The sequence below is a fragment of the Scyliorhinus torazame genome, chromosome 1, assembly GCF_047496885.1.
Source record: "Scyliorhinus torazame isolate Kashiwa2021f chromosome 1, sScyTor2.1, whole genome shotgun sequence".
Taxonomy (NCBI): Eukaryota; Metazoa; Chordata; class Chondrichthyes; order Carcharhiniformes; family Scyliorhinidae; genus Scyliorhinus; species Scyliorhinus torazame.
Window position 1 is genome coordinate 83,116,055 of NC_092707.1, and position 15,308 is coordinate 83,131,362.

The 15,308-nt window shown below is 48.6% G+C and overlaps 1 non-coding gene across 1 annotated transcript; it reads right to left on the minus strand.

Moving 5' to 3' along the window:
* Positions 1–11,344: 11,344 nt before the first annotated feature.
* On the minus strand, positions 11,345–11,451 carry LOC140430545 (U6 spliceosomal RNA). Its single transcript, XR_011949447.1, has one exon. It is a non-coding gene; the product is annotated as a U6 spliceosomal RNA (small nuclear RNA).
* Between the last annotated feature and the right edge of the window lie 3,857 nt (positions 11,452–15,308).

Consider the following 15,308-nt stretch of genomic DNA (forward strand, 5'->3'; position numbering starts at 1 on the left):
GTGGTTCGAGTATTATAAAGACGAACATTGACCGATTTTTGGATACAAAGGGAATCGAGGAATAGGACGGAAAAGTTGTGTTGAAGTAGAAGATCAGGCATGATCTTATTGAACGGTGGAGCGGGTTCAAAGGGCTGAATGGCCCACTCCTGTCTTTATATCTGATGGGATGGTAGTAAGTTGGATTGGATTTGTCTTGCTTTTTTGTGACAGAGACCTATCTGGGCCATTTTCATTTTGTGAGGTATATTTCAGGATTGTAACTTCTAGAACTGCTTGGCCTTTAGTACTACAGCTAGGATGTTGTTAGGACCATAGTCTTTGCTGTACCCAAGACACAGCCATTTCTTAATATAATTTTTTTAATTAAAGGCCAATTTAGCGTGCCAATCCACCTATCCTGCACATCTTTTGGTTTGCGGGGGCGAAACCCACGCAAACACGGGGAGAATGTGCAAACTCCACATGGACAGTGACCCAGAGCCGGGATCGAACCTGGGACCTCGGTGCCATGAGGCAGCAGAGCTAACCACTGCGCCACCGTGCTGCCCACTCAGTCATTTCTTGATCTCACTTGGAGTGAATCAGATTGGGTGAATACTGGCTTCTGTCAAGAGGCAGCCAATATGGATCATCTACTCAGTACTTCTGGCTGAAGATGGTTGAAAATATTTAAGCCTCATCTTTTGTACTCATACTGGGCTGTACCATCACTGAGGATGGATATATTAATGGGACCGCCTCCACTTCCAGCAAGTAGCTTAATTTTCCACCATCGTTCATAACTAGATGTTGCAGGACCGCAGAGCTTTGAGCTGATTTCTTTCTTGCAGATTCGTTTGGCTCTGTCTAAAACATGTTTCCACTGTTTTGCATGCAAGAAGTCCCATGTTGTAAGTTTCACCAGGTTGGGGCCTCTTTTTAGGCAAACTTGGTGCTACTCCTTGGTATTCTGCACTCCTCACTGTGGTCTTAGCATTCTCCGTTTTTACTCTTTTTTTCAACAGAACAAGTTGTTTATGGGTGACATAATTGGGGCAGGTTCAGCATTTATCATATGCAATCAGCCATGTCTCCGGAGCACTTGGGTTTGATGTACTTTGCCCAATTGTAATCTTACTCTGAGCTTCCTCCACTGCATTGCTGTTTGCTCAGGAATTCTCCACTCACTTCCCTCTTTCAAACGTTTTCTCCAAATATTCATGTTTGGTCATGGCTTTCATCTTCCTCTTAACTTTTCTCTTGTTTTGTTTCCCGTGGCAACCATGAGCTTAGCGGTGGCAATGAAAGGTGGCTCTCATCTAAGAAGTTAGACTACGGCCTTTTAACCCCCACAAATGGGCACCAAAAGTGCCTGTTAGCCCCCAGACTAATCCTCCATCGAGCGGACTGCCAAGTAGGATGGGAAAGAGTCAGCCGCTGAGCTGAAAGGTCAGTAAAGGCGAGGGGAGGGAAACCTCAGTCTCGGGGCAGGGAAGCACATGTGGTGGCACAGAACCAGTGAGGGTCAACCCCGCAGAGCTCCCAGCACACCTCCCGAATAGGCAGGCTTCATCACCTACCCCATGAGAAAGGCAATGGACAATATGGAGTGGAGGCTAGAGGTCGAGGAGATGACGGCCAGGGATCTCGAACACGCCGCCACGGACCAAGGGAACTGATTGCAGCACTCGAGGCCCAAATGGCGAGCCTGGTCAGAACCCAGCAGAGATTGAAAGACAAAACCGACAACCAGGTAAACCGATTGCGTCGGCAGAATCTGAGAATCGTGGGGTTAATGGAGGGGAGAAACCCCGCAGAGTACGGATCAACGATGCTTGGGAAGCTGGTCGGCGAGGAGGGCTTCTCCAAGCCCGTGGAGATAGACTGCGCCCACAGGTCACTTCTGCAGCGGCCAGGGCTGGGTGATAATTGTGCGGCTCCATAGGTACCAAGACAAAGAGCAGATCCTGAAGTGGGCGAAGAGCGCGAGAGGGTGCTCGTAGACGCCTGTACCATGACATTGATGCTGGCCTGGCCAAGTACCAGGCAGAATCCAACGGTGCCAAATCCGCGCTCTACAAAAGTGGGGTGCTGTTTGACATGCTCTACCATGCCAAGCTATGGGCCACATACACGATAAAGAACATTACTTTGACACCTCAGAGGAACGAACAAATTTGTCCAGAAAAATGCTACTGAGCAAACAATGATAGAAGGCGGAGGCCATAACTGGGGCTGCAAGAGGCCAACAGGGGCAGGGGCGAACACAGGCAGAGGTGTGGAGAGAGCGGGGGTAGGGGAAGAGAGGTAGTCGGAGTTTAAATAACTAATTGTTGGGGGGGGGGGGCTGCTACACTAGCAAGCAGGCTGGCGTTTGGGAGCATAGTGAAGGAGGAGGCTGCCATGCGCCTCCCGGGACGGAGGGAGCGCCTGGCAGAGGAAAAGGGAATAACAGAGCTTCAGGGGAAACAAAGCGAAATGGGAGGGGCAGGGGAATCAGAGAAGGGGTAAAGCCAAGGGGGGAAGGGGGCTCGGAGAGGGGAATGTAAGGACAGATCGGTACAGGGGGAGGGTTGAGAGCTGATTGCAACAGGTCACACGTGGCAACGGCAAAACTGAGGAAGTAGTTGGTGGCCATCTTGAATGGCCCATGAGCAAGGGAAGGCCCAGACGAACAGGGCCAGGCCCACATGGTGAGTGTGGTTGACCCCACAAGAAGGGGGGAGCCCATCTGGATTGTAACATGGAATGTGACAGGCTTCAATGGGCCGCTCAGAGATCTAGAGATCTTTCCCATCTCAAGAGACAGGGTCGATGTAGCCTTCCAACAGTGGGCACACTGAAGAGAGAGGGACCAACTGTGGGTAACGAAGGGCTGGGTGGGACAAACATTTCATTAAAATTTCGACATCAGGACAAAGGAGGGTGGCCATACTAATTAACAGGATAGTTACATTCACAGTGATGAGCACAGTGACGGACCCAGAGGGGCAATGTGTGCTGGTTAGCGGGACCCTGGAAGGGACCCCAGTCATCATGGTAAATAGAAACATCCCGAACTGGGACGATGCAGAATTCATCAAGTAAACGATGGCTGAATTCCCAGATCTAAACACCTACTGACTAATCATGGGGGGGTGGGGGGCTTTAACTGCATACAGGATCCAACAATGGACAGATCCAACCCTAGAACAGGAACCGTGTCAGGCATGGCACGAGAATTGAATGCGGAGCAAATGTGTTGGGGGGAAAGGTGGGGTTAGACCATTGGAGGTTGTTGCTCGATCAATAACCCCAGAAGCGAGATTGGAGACAATTGAAGGCATTATTACAGTAGATGTTTTCCCCAGCAGTGCAGGTACAGAAGGCAGCTGCTGGTGAGACACAGGCTCTTATACTCTGCCTTACTGGGCGGAACCAGCAGGCAGGCTTAACCAATGAAAACAGTACCTCCTACACCAATGGTCTTACAGCATTACAGGATACCGTTATACCCCTAATACCGACTACCACATTCACCCCCTGTTAAAAAAAAGAGTACGGCAGGAGTGGTGGCCTCGCATTACACAGTGGTAGAGGTTAAGGTTATGGAGGTACCCGGTATACATCAGTACAGTGGTTTTGCCTCGTTACATCACAACTATTAGAAAATTTATTTACAGTTCAGAATGAAGCAATTAGTCGATCGGAGGCCCTGGTCGTCCTCTGCGATCGTCGTAGCTTCGGCGGTGATGCAGGCACCGGCTCGGGAATCTGTGGCTCCGGGAGCGTGGCTTTGGCTTCTTCGGCAGCTTCATCACCCCTAGACAGGACCGGTGGGAGCATCGATCCACCTGGGAAGGGGCGGCTGTGGGTTGCGCCGGTGGGAGGGAGGGTGGGATTGGTGATGGGGGTGTGTGTGGAGATCCAGCGGGCGGCAGGTCCCGTAGGGAGACCGTATCCTGCCGGCCGTCGGGGTACTGAGGGTTAGCGTGGAGGAAGTGGACCCTCTCGACCAATGGGTCCGACTCGTGCGCCCGCACGTGTTTGCGGAGCAGGATGGGTCCAGGAGCTGCCAGCCAGGTTCGGAGCGAGGTCCCGGAGGAGGGCTTCCTCGGGAAGACAAGGAGACGTTCGTGAGGTCTGGTTGGTTGTGGTACATAGCAGTGATCGGATGGAGTGGAGAGCATTCGGGCGGACCTCCTACCAGTGGGAGACTGGGAGATTCCTGGACTGTAGGGCCAGTAGGACGGCCTTCCAGACCGTTCTCCCTCTCTATATGTCCGTTTCCCCGGTGGTTGTAACTGATCGTCCTGCTCCAGGCAATGCCCTTGCTGAGTAGGAATTGACACAGTTCGTCGCTCATAAAGGAGGACCCCCTATCGCTGTGTATGTAGGCGGGGAAACTGAACAGCATAAAGATACTGTGGAGGGCTTTTATGACGGTGGCTGCGGTCATGTCGGGGCAGGGAATGGTGAATGGGAACCGGGAGTACTCGTCAATCACGTTCAGGAAATACGTTTTGCGGTCGGCGGAGGGGAGGGGCCCTTTGCAGGTCATACTGAGACGTTCAAAGTGACGGGAAGCCTTTATCAGGTGCACTTTCTCTGGCCTGTAGAAGTGCGGCTTGCACTGTTCCTGGTGGCTGTCCTGACCTCCTCGATGGGGTAGGGCAGGTTGCGGGTTTTAATGAAATGGAAGAATCGAGTGACCCCCGGGTGGCAGAGGTCCTCGTGGAGGGCTCGGAGGCGGTCCACTTGTGCGGGGCACATGTGCCGTGGGATACGGCATTAGGAGGCTCGTTTAGCTTCCTGGGACAATACAAGATCTCATAGTTGAAGGTGGAGAGTTCGATCCTCCACCGTAAGATTTTGTCGTTCTTTATCTTGCCCCGCTGTACATTATCGAACATGAAGGCCCCCGACAGTTGGTCAGTGAGGAGAGTGAATCTCTTTCCGACCAGGTAATGCCTCCAATGCCGCACAGCTTCTACTATGGCCTGGGCCTCCTTTTCAACTGAGGAATGGCGTATTTCTGATGCGTGGAGGGTGCGTGAGAAGAAGGCCACAGGTCTGCCTGCTTGGTTGAGGGTGGCCGCCAGAGCTATGTCGGACGCATCACTCTCGACTTGGAAGGGGAGGGACTTTTGGATGGCGTGCATCGTGGCCTTTGCGATGTCCGCTTTGATGCGGCTGAAGGCCTGGCGGGCCTCTGCCGACAGGGGAAAAACCGTGGATTGGATTAGCGGGTGGGCGTTGTCCGCATAGTTGGGGACCCACTGGGCGTAATAAGAAAAATCCCAGGCAGCGTTTCAGGGCCTTGGAGCAGTGAGGGAGGGGGAACTCCATGAGGGGGCGCATGCGTTCAGGGTCTGGGCCTATAACTCCATCATGCACTACGTAGCCGAGGTTGGCTAGATGGTCGGTGCTGAACACGCATTTCTCCTTGTTATATGTGAGATTAAGGATTTTTGCAGTATGGAGGAATTTTCGGAGGTTGGTGTCTTGGTTCTGCTGGTCGTGTCCGCAGGTGGTGACATTATCGAGGTGCGGAAACGTGGACGGTCAACCATTCGGTCCATCTCTCGTTGGAAGACCGAGACTCCATTAGTGACACCGAAGGGAACCCTTAGGAAGTGGTAGAGCCGCCCATCTGCTTCGAAAGCAGTGTATTTGCGGTCGCTATTGCGGATGGGGAGCTGGTGGTAGGTGGACTTTAGATCCACTGGACTTTGGGGCTGGTTTAGCTCACTGGGCTAAATCGCTGGCTTTTAAAGCAGACCAAGGCAGGCCAGCAGCACGGTTCAATTCCCATACCAGCCTCCCCGAACAGGAACCGGAATGAGGCGACTAAGGGTTTTTCACAGTAATTTCATTTGAAGCCTACTTGTGACAATAAGCGATTTTCATTTTCATTTCATTTTAATTTTTCACCGTGGAAAAGACCTTGTATTGTGCGATTCTGTTGACTAGATCGGATATGCGGGGGAGAGGGTACGCGTCAAGCTGCATATACCTGTTGATGGTCTGGCTATAATCTATGACCATCCTATGCTTCTCCCGGTCTTTACAACCACTACTTGAGCTCTCCAGGGACTGTTGCTAGCCTCAGTGTCACCTTCCCTCAGTAATCGCTGGACCTCCGACCTAATAAAGGTCCGATTCTAGGCACTGTATCGTCTGCTCCTGGTGGCGACGGGTTTGCAATCCAGGGTGAGGTTCACAAACAGGGAAGGCGGATCGACCTTGAGGGTCGCAAGGCTGCAGACAGTGAGGGGGGGGTATCGTGCCGCCGAATTTAAAGGTTAAACCTTGGAGGTTGCATTGAAAATCTAACCCTAGGAGTGTGGCAGCGCAGAGGTGGGGAAGGACGTAGAGCCGGTAATTTTTAAACTGCCTTCCCTGGACCGTGAGGTTCGCTATGCAGAACCCCTTGATCTCCACTGAATGAGACGCGGAGGCCAGGGAGATTTTTTGCTTAACTGGGTGAACGGGGAGAGAACAGCGCCTTACTGTGTTGGGGTGTATGAAGCTCTCCGTGCTCCCAGAGTCGATCAGACAGAATGTTTCATGCCCATTGATGAGCACGGTCGTCGTTGCAGTCGAGAGTGTTCGGGGCCGAGACTGGTCCAGGGTCACCGAGGCTAGTCGTGGCAGAAGTTGGATGTTCTCCTCGGGCGGTGTGTGTTCATCCGAGTCGGGGTCCCAATTGTAATCTCTGACCATGTACCACATTACAGTGAGGACAACGGAAATGAGAGGCCTGGCCATATTGAACCTCCTATTCTATCACTGGGCGGCAAACGTGAGAGGGCGAGGGGCTGACTAAGGGAACTGGAGGTGGACTGGGTCCAAAGGAAAGATTCCTCCTGCATGGGGACATCTCTCTGAGCGCTGGCCACCGCTCCACTTCCGGCCCCCACACGCACACACAAACTCCAGGAGGCTAGTGGTCGTGGCCACACTTAAGACCTAGAATCAGTTCAGTTGCTATTTCAAGCTTGGCAAGATATCTATAGAGGCCCCCATGTGCAACAACTATAGGTTCACACCGGCGAGGATATACATCACATTTGGGGCATGGAGGGAGGACAGAGGGACACTGAGAATGAAGGACATATGCGTGGACGATAGACTCGTGACTCTGGCGGAACTCTCAGAGAGACTCCAACTCCCGAAAGGGAGCAAGCTCGGGTACCTGCAACTGCACGACTTTCTCTGCAAGGAGACAAAAGCGTTTCCCCAGAGACCCGGACACACATTTCTAGACACAATGGTAGGGCTGGACTGGTTAGGAGACGACAAGCATGGTGACATTTACAGACGACTCATGGGAAAGGCCAGGACTCCACTGGATGAGACCAGACGGAAATGGGAGGAGGAGCTGGGCATGGAGATAGGGAGAGGACTCTGGACCAATATACTGCAGAGGATCAACTCCAACTCCTCCTGCGCCTGATGCAGCTCAAGGTGGGGCACAGAACGCACCTTAGTAAGACACGCATAAACAGGTTCTTCCCGGAGGAGGAGGATAGGTGTGAGCGGTGGCAGGGGGACCCGGCCAACCACACCTACATGTTTGGGTCTTGCCCCAGACTCAGCCTCGGAAAAGGTCGTCCCGAACTCCCTATGTGCAGGGTGGTGAGGGTCGAGATGGAGCTGTGCCGACCTGTGGTAGTCTTCAGGGTGTCAGAGCATCCAGAGCTCTGGAAAAGGAAGAGGAGGAGACGCCCTGGCCTTCGCTTCACTGATCGCAGGCAGAAACCTTTGCTAAATCAGCAGGGAGAGAACCTGAGAGCATCTGAGACCCTCAGAAGGTAGGTAAGTGATGTTTACTCATTTTTACTTTTATTACCTTTTCAAATTGTGTGTGTGGGGTGGGGGTGGGGGGGAACTGAAGTGACATCACAGAAGAGCTGTGACCTGATTGGCTGGTTGGGAATCTACACTAAATTTTAAAAATTAAGCATTGGTAAACTAATTAAACATAATTACTTAATTATAATTTAGAGGGGTATCTAAGCCAGAGATCGGAGAGTACTGTATTTAGCTTTCACATTTATAGTAGAAATCTAGTGCTAGGAAACATATAGTTAACAGTAACTTTTTTTATACTTTTAAATTTAATTTACTAATTAATTGATGCAATGTCAGTTAGAGGGGTGCTGTGCTCTGACTGTGAGATGTGGCAGGTCCGGGAGGCTTCCAGCGTCCCGGATGGCTTCATCCGCAGAAAGTGCACCCAACTGGAGCTCCTCACAGACCGCATGGTTCGGTTGGAGCAGCAGCTGGATGCACTTAGGAGCATGCAGGTGGCGGAAAGCATCATAGATAGCAGTTATATAAATGTGGACACACCCAATGTGCAGGCAGAGAAATGGGTGACCACCAGAAGGGGCAGGCTGTCAGTGCAGGAATCCCCTGTGGTTGTCCCCCTCTCGAACAGGTCTACCCCTTCGGATACTGTCGGGGGGGGGGGGGGGGGATAGCCTATCAGGGGAAAACAGCAGCAGCCAGAGCAGTGGCACCACGGCTGGCTCTGATGTTCAGAAGGGAGGGTCAAAGTGCACAAGAGCAATAGTCATAGGGGACTCTATAGTCAGGGGCACAGATAGGCGTTTCTGTGGACGTGAAAGAGACTCCAGGATGGTATGTTGCCTCTGACAAGAAACAAATCCAATCCAATCCTTCCAGCTTTCTTTTCATTTCAGCACTGTCTATTTCCATGACATCTGAAACAGTTTCCATTTGAATACCACCAGTCATATGTGGCAAGATGTTTGAGGATACTTTGCAATATGGAGGAAATAGATAAAATAGGCATCATGCGTGGGAAAATGGAAACAAGAGAAAAGTTTTTTTGAATATTTTGATTGTCATTTCACACTTAATATCCAAACTTTACAGAACAATACAGAAACAACAATAATAATCAATCAGTAACAACATCAACACAGGTACCGCAGGCTGTCCCCATGTCTGTGACAGTGGTCCCAGTTCTTTCTTTTCCTGACTTTATTACCATTAGTGTGTATCTTATCATTTTTCTAAAGTGTTCTTATCGGGACTCATAAGAGTCTAAATGTTAAATTAGTGACACGAGTTACACACAATTTATATATGTATTTACAACTATTGCCAGGACTCTTTACATCATTCATAATTTATAATTACAATTACATTAGTTTTGCTGGGGAGGGAGTTCTTAGGGGACGTTAGACAGGTCTGTTCTCCGGTTTGGCCTGTGTGGGAGGGATCCATGTCCTCTCCTGTGGATGGCCTCCCTCCCCGCTCATTTTCTGCATTATGCGGGCTCCCTTTCATCCAGGCGGTGTTCCCTGTGCCCCCCCCCCTTTCTACCTCTCCCCTTGCTATCACTCCCCCCCCCCCCCCCCCAGCTAGTTGCTGGTTGCTAACATGTCCATAATTATGTTTGTGAACTTCTTCCACATATTGTGGAATCTCATCCCGGATCCCCTTATCGAGGATTTTATTTTTTCCAGTTGCAGGAACTCAGCCAGGTCTGAAAGCCACTCCAAGGCCCTCGGTGGTGCTGCCTTCTTCCAGCCTAACAAAGAACAAAGAAAAGTACAGCATAGGAACAGGCCCTTCGGCCCTCCAAGCCCATGCCGACCATGCAGCCCGACTAAACTACAATCTTCTACAATTCATGGGTCCGTATCCCTCTATTCCCATCCTATTCATGTATTTGTCAAGATGCCCCTTAAATGTCCCTGCTTCCACCACCTCCTCCAGTAGGAGTTCCAGGCACACACTACCCTCTGTGTAAAAAAACTTGCCTCGTACATCTACTCTAAACCTTGCCCCTCGCACCTTAAACCTATGCCCCCTAGTAATTGACCCTCTACCCTGGGGAAAAGCCTCTGACTATCCACTCTGTCTGTGCCCCTCATAATGTTGGAGACCTCGATCCGATCGCCCCTCAACCTCCGTTGTTCCAGTGAGAACAAACCGAGTTTATTCAACCGCTCCTCATAGCTAATGCCCTCCATACCAGGCAACATTCTGGTAAATCTCTTCTGCACCCTCTCTGAAGCCTCCACATCCTTCTGGTAGTGTGGTGACCAGAATTGAACACTATACTCCAAGTGTGGCCTAACTAAGGTTCTATACAGCTGCAACATGACTTGCCAATTCTTATACTCAATGCCCCGGCCAATGAAGGCAAGCATGCCGTATGCCTTCTTGACTACCTTCTCCACCTGTGTTGCCCCTTTCAGTGACCTGTGGACCTGTACACCTAGATCTCTCTGACTTTCAATACTCTTGAGTGTTCTACCATTCACTGTATATTCCGTACCAGCATTAGACCTTCCAAAATGCATTACCTCACATTTGTCCGGATTAAACTCCATCTGCCATCTCTCCGCCCAAGTCTCCAAACAATCTAAATCCTGCTGTATCCTCTGACAGTCCTCATCGCTATCCGCAATTCCACCAACCTTTGTGTCGTCTGCAAACTTACTAATCAGACCAGTTACATTTTCCTCCAAATCATTTATATACACTACAAACAGCAAAGGTACCAGCACTGATTACTGAAGGAGGCTGGAGAGGAAATTGCTGAGGCCTTGACAGAAATCTTTGGATCCTCGCTGTCTTCAGGGGATATCCCGGAGGACTGGAGAATAGCCAATGTTGTTCCTCTGTTTAAGAAGGGTAGCAAGGATAATCCCGGGAACTACAGGCCGGTGAGCCTTACTTCTGTGGTAGGGAAATTACTGGAGAGAATTCTTCGAGACAGGATCTACTCCCATTTGGAAGCAAATGGACATATTAGTGAGAGGCAGCGCGGTGAAGGGGAGGTCGTGTCTCACTAACTTGATAGAGTTTTTCGAGGAGGTCACTAACATGATTGATGCAGGTAGGGCAGTGGATGTTGTCTATATGGACTACAGCCTGTAGTAAAGCTTATTTCACGCCTTCCACCAAATTATTAACACACCCTTCTCTTGTCTCCATTTCAGTATTTCATGATCTGGAGTCAATCCATTTGAAAACACTGTCTCCAGCAGAACACTGAGCTGCTGGTTTGATCCACAGCCTTGGTGTTGAGCAGCTTCTCCCTTGCACCCTTTCCCTAAATATCCACTTGTCTTTGCTGAGAATTATCAGCATTTTGTGTTTTTCTACTCGATTGGCAGCATCCGCGATGTTTTGCAAAACAAGAAATAACGAATTAAAGTTTGAAATGACTGATTGAAAAGAGTCAAATCTGCAAGTTTAACAAGTGTGTGGATGAACAGTTTGAATTGAGAGCAGTGGGGAAGGAGGTGAGTAAAGATGCTGAATTGAATGGATGACTGGTGTTTGAATCAGAGGAAAGTGTGTGTTTTTGAGAAGGTGAAGTGTTTTGCTGGTGTAAAATATGGAACGCTTCACGAATTTGCGTGTCATCCTTGCGCAGGGGCCATGCTAATCTTCTCTGTATCGTTCCAATTTTAGTATATGTGCTGCCGAAGCGAGCACGATTAATTCAAGTCTCTGAATGTCTTATAAAAGGTCCTGTCCATCTGCTCTTTACAATCATACTAACTGTGTATGTTCGTTTCATCCCTGTCACATTGTCCTATGTTTTCCGGGCATTGTACTGATTAACAGACACGTGAGCAGTTTGCTCTTTCGTTTTCCCATGCAGATGTTAAATATCAGATTAGACTTGGCGAATTCTGGTCGCCCAGCTCTAAATGTAGATGAGCAACGTGGGCGGGGCTTCCGTTCGGCTTTGCACCTTCGGTGGACGGTGGGCTTGTGGCTGGGTGGGCGGGGCCTGTTGTTCGGGTGGGCGGGGCCTGTTGTTCGGGTGGGCGGGGCTTGTTGCTGGGTTGGGCCAGGTGGGCGGGGCAATGCTGCTACCTCCACCTGAGGTCAATCAGTCTCACCTGTTGCTCAGACATCAGGCCCAGGCCCACAAATTCAGCTGCCCTTTCCCACCAGATCCTCTCTGCACTCAGCAAAGCCTAAAGGCCCCTCCTGAACTCTGCAGTCCAGCCTTCAAGAAAGTAGCTGGGGATTGACCACTTTCACAAAGATTTACCCAGAAAGTGGAGTTGATTGGGACAATGCTCATTGCAATTCAGAAGAATGAGTGGGGATCTCACAGAAACATATATAATAATGAACGTTGTAGATAAATAAGATAGATGCAGGAAGGTTGTTTCCACTAGCGGGCAAAACCAGAACTAGGAGACTTTGCCTTAAAATAAGGGGGAGTAGATTTAGGACAGAGTTGAGGAGGAACCTCTTCACCCACAGCGTTATCATCCTGTGGAATTCCCTGCCTAGTGAAGCAGTTGATGCTACTTCGTTGAGTGTTTTTAGGCAAAGATAGATAGATTTTTGAACAGTAAAGTAATTAAGGGTTAAGGTGAGCTGACGGTTAAGTGGAGCTGAGTCCACAAAAAGATTAGCCATGATCTTACTGAATTGTGGAGCGGGCTCGAGGGCCAGGCGGCCTACTCCTTCACCTAGTTCTTATGTTCTTATGACTCAATGGGACGAATGGTCTTATAACCTCCTACTTTTTGTGCTCTCATCCTCCTCATAAATCCAAGGATTCCACATTCTTCTTGATGGACTGAATGGCTACATTCAATGATATTTATGATTTTTAAATTGCTTTCTCAACATGTTTACTATCTTCAAGAATTTGTGTACGATTACACCCACAGCTCCGTTCCCTGTTTAAAATCACCTCACCTCCTTCCCACAAAAGTGGATTACTTTTCTGCGTGAACCTTTCATCTGCCAGGTGGAGTCTGCCATTTTTTCTCCTGGTTTGTTCCTATCTTCCTCATTCTTTACTATATTTCACAGCATTGTATCAGCTGCAACTTTGAAATTATTGCTCTTTATATCCAAGTCCAATAAATGTCATTGATAGAGCAATGGCCCCAATGCTGATCCCTGGGGATACCGATGCATTTCAGATTGAAATAACACTTCACCATCACTGTCTGTCCCTGAGCCAGTCTTGTATCCATACAGCCACTGGTTCTTTAATCCCACAGACTTTACATTGACAAGTCAATGCGGTCCTGCACTTCATCAAATGCCTTTTGAAATGCCATATACAGGACATGAACCACGCTAATTGTATCTGCCGGTTTAGTTGCAATAAGTACTTGATCAAGTTAGTCAAACAAGGTTTGCCTTTCACAAATTCATGCTAATTTATTGCTGATATGTTTCCCAAAGCCAATTAATTGTTTTTCAGGTCATTGTCTCTGGAGGTCTCCCATTATTGAAATTGGACTGTAGTTGGTGGGTTCAGTGCCTTCTCTCCCCAGATCTGACCCAGTCATTTTCCCGAATCGCAGATCGCTTTCATACTTCTTCATACTCCATCCACCAGCAACGACCCCCACCCCCAATCTTGTGCTGTTCTCATTTCTCTCGCTCTCCACTGAGTGAGGAGCTGTTCCGAAGGCTTGGAAGTGTGTCCATGGAGTGCAGACTTTGAGGTACCTTTTCAGGAAGTCATTGACAGAAATGTGTTCTTTCTGTTCCTTTAAAATGCAAGATATAACAATTGCAACGTACAAGCAAGGTATTTCATATTAAACTAAATGCATCATTCTTATTTTCCTGTGGCAAGTTCCTTGGGCTGTCCATAAATACACTCGGAGTGAGCAATAAATCAGAAAATCGCAACAGTTACAGTGCAGGGTGAGACCACTTGTTCCGTCCTGTCTGCACTGGCTCTCTGATTGAGCACCTCACCGAGTTCCATTCTCTTGCCTTTTCCCCATAATTCTGCACATTATTTCCCTGTAACTCTGAACACTGGAGAGAAGGAATGGATATGGCATTCTGAAAGATTGCATTGTTCCCTACAGCCCTTGAAGGAATCATCAAGAATCCACTGTGTTTTAGCGATAGGTTATCTGCTCAAATGAAAGAAATATGTTTGTAAACATGAAAGTGCTTCAAGAACCAGGACACTCCAGTGGTATGTGGAGGGTGCATCTTACAGAATTAATGTTAGGTATAGATCTCATTCCTCAGAAACTGTCATTCTATCAATTAAATGGCAGCACTGATCATTTCTCAGAATACCTGAGATGATAACAGCATTTGTTTCTGTTTCATAACATAGTTCGGAAGCTATTTAAAGTAGCGGTTACTTATCCATCAGCATTTGTAAATCCAAATCCTTTCTCCTGTATTCTCAATACTTGTAAAGTTTTTAATCTGTTTGTAGAGTATCTTACATTCCCAAGCTCTAAATAAGCCATCTTCAGTACATTTTACATCCAACTCCATCTCGGTTCCCCGTTTTGGGCCTGCTTGTCTTACCTCAAAGAAAAAAACAAAGAACAAAGAAATGTACAGCACAGGAACAGGCCCTCCGGCCCTCCAAACCCTTGCCGACCACGCTGCCCGACTAAACTACAATCTTCTACACTTCCTGGGTCCGTATCCCTCTATTCCCATCCTATTCATGTATTTGCCAAGATGCCCCTTAAATGTCACTATCGTCCCTGCTTCCACCACCTCCTCCGGTAGCGAGTTCCAGGCACCCACTACCCTCTGTGTAGAAAACTTGCCTCGTACACCTACTCTAAACATTGCCCCTCTCACCTTAAACCAATGCCCCCTAGTAATTGACCCCTCTACCCTGGGGAAAAGCCTCTGACTATCCACTCTGTCTATGCCCCTCATAATTTTGTAGACCTCCATCAGGTCACCCCTCAACCTCCGTCGTTCCAGTGAGAACAAACCGAGTTTATTCAACACTCATGCTGTCTTTATTTTCCTTTTTGTCACAATTGCCGCAGGGCACGAGAACAATCTGCATGAAGAATACTAAACAGCAATGGCAATTGCCTGGGCATCTATAAGACTTCCTTTGCCAGGCAAAAACGGATCATCAATGTACAAATCAACCAAATTATTAACACACCCTTCTCTTGTCTCCATTTCAGTATTTCATGATCTGGAGTCAATCCATTTGAAAACACTGTCTCCAGCAGAACACTGAGCTGCTGGTTTGATCCACAGCCTTGGTGTTGAGCAGCTTCTCCCTTGCACCCTTTCCCCAAATATCCACTTGTCTTTGCTGAGAATTATCAGCATTTTGTGTTTTTCTTCTCGATTGGCAGCATCCGCGATGTTTTGCAAAACAAGAAATAACGAATTAAAGTTTGAAATGACTGATTGAAAAGAGTCAAATCTGCAAGTTTAACAAGTGTGTGGATGAACAGTTTGAATTGAGAGCAGTGGGGAAGGAGGTGAGTAAAGATGCTGAATTGAATGGATGACTGGTGTTTGAATCAGAGGAAAGTGTGTGTGTGTTTTTGAGAAGGTGAAGTGTTTTGCTGGTG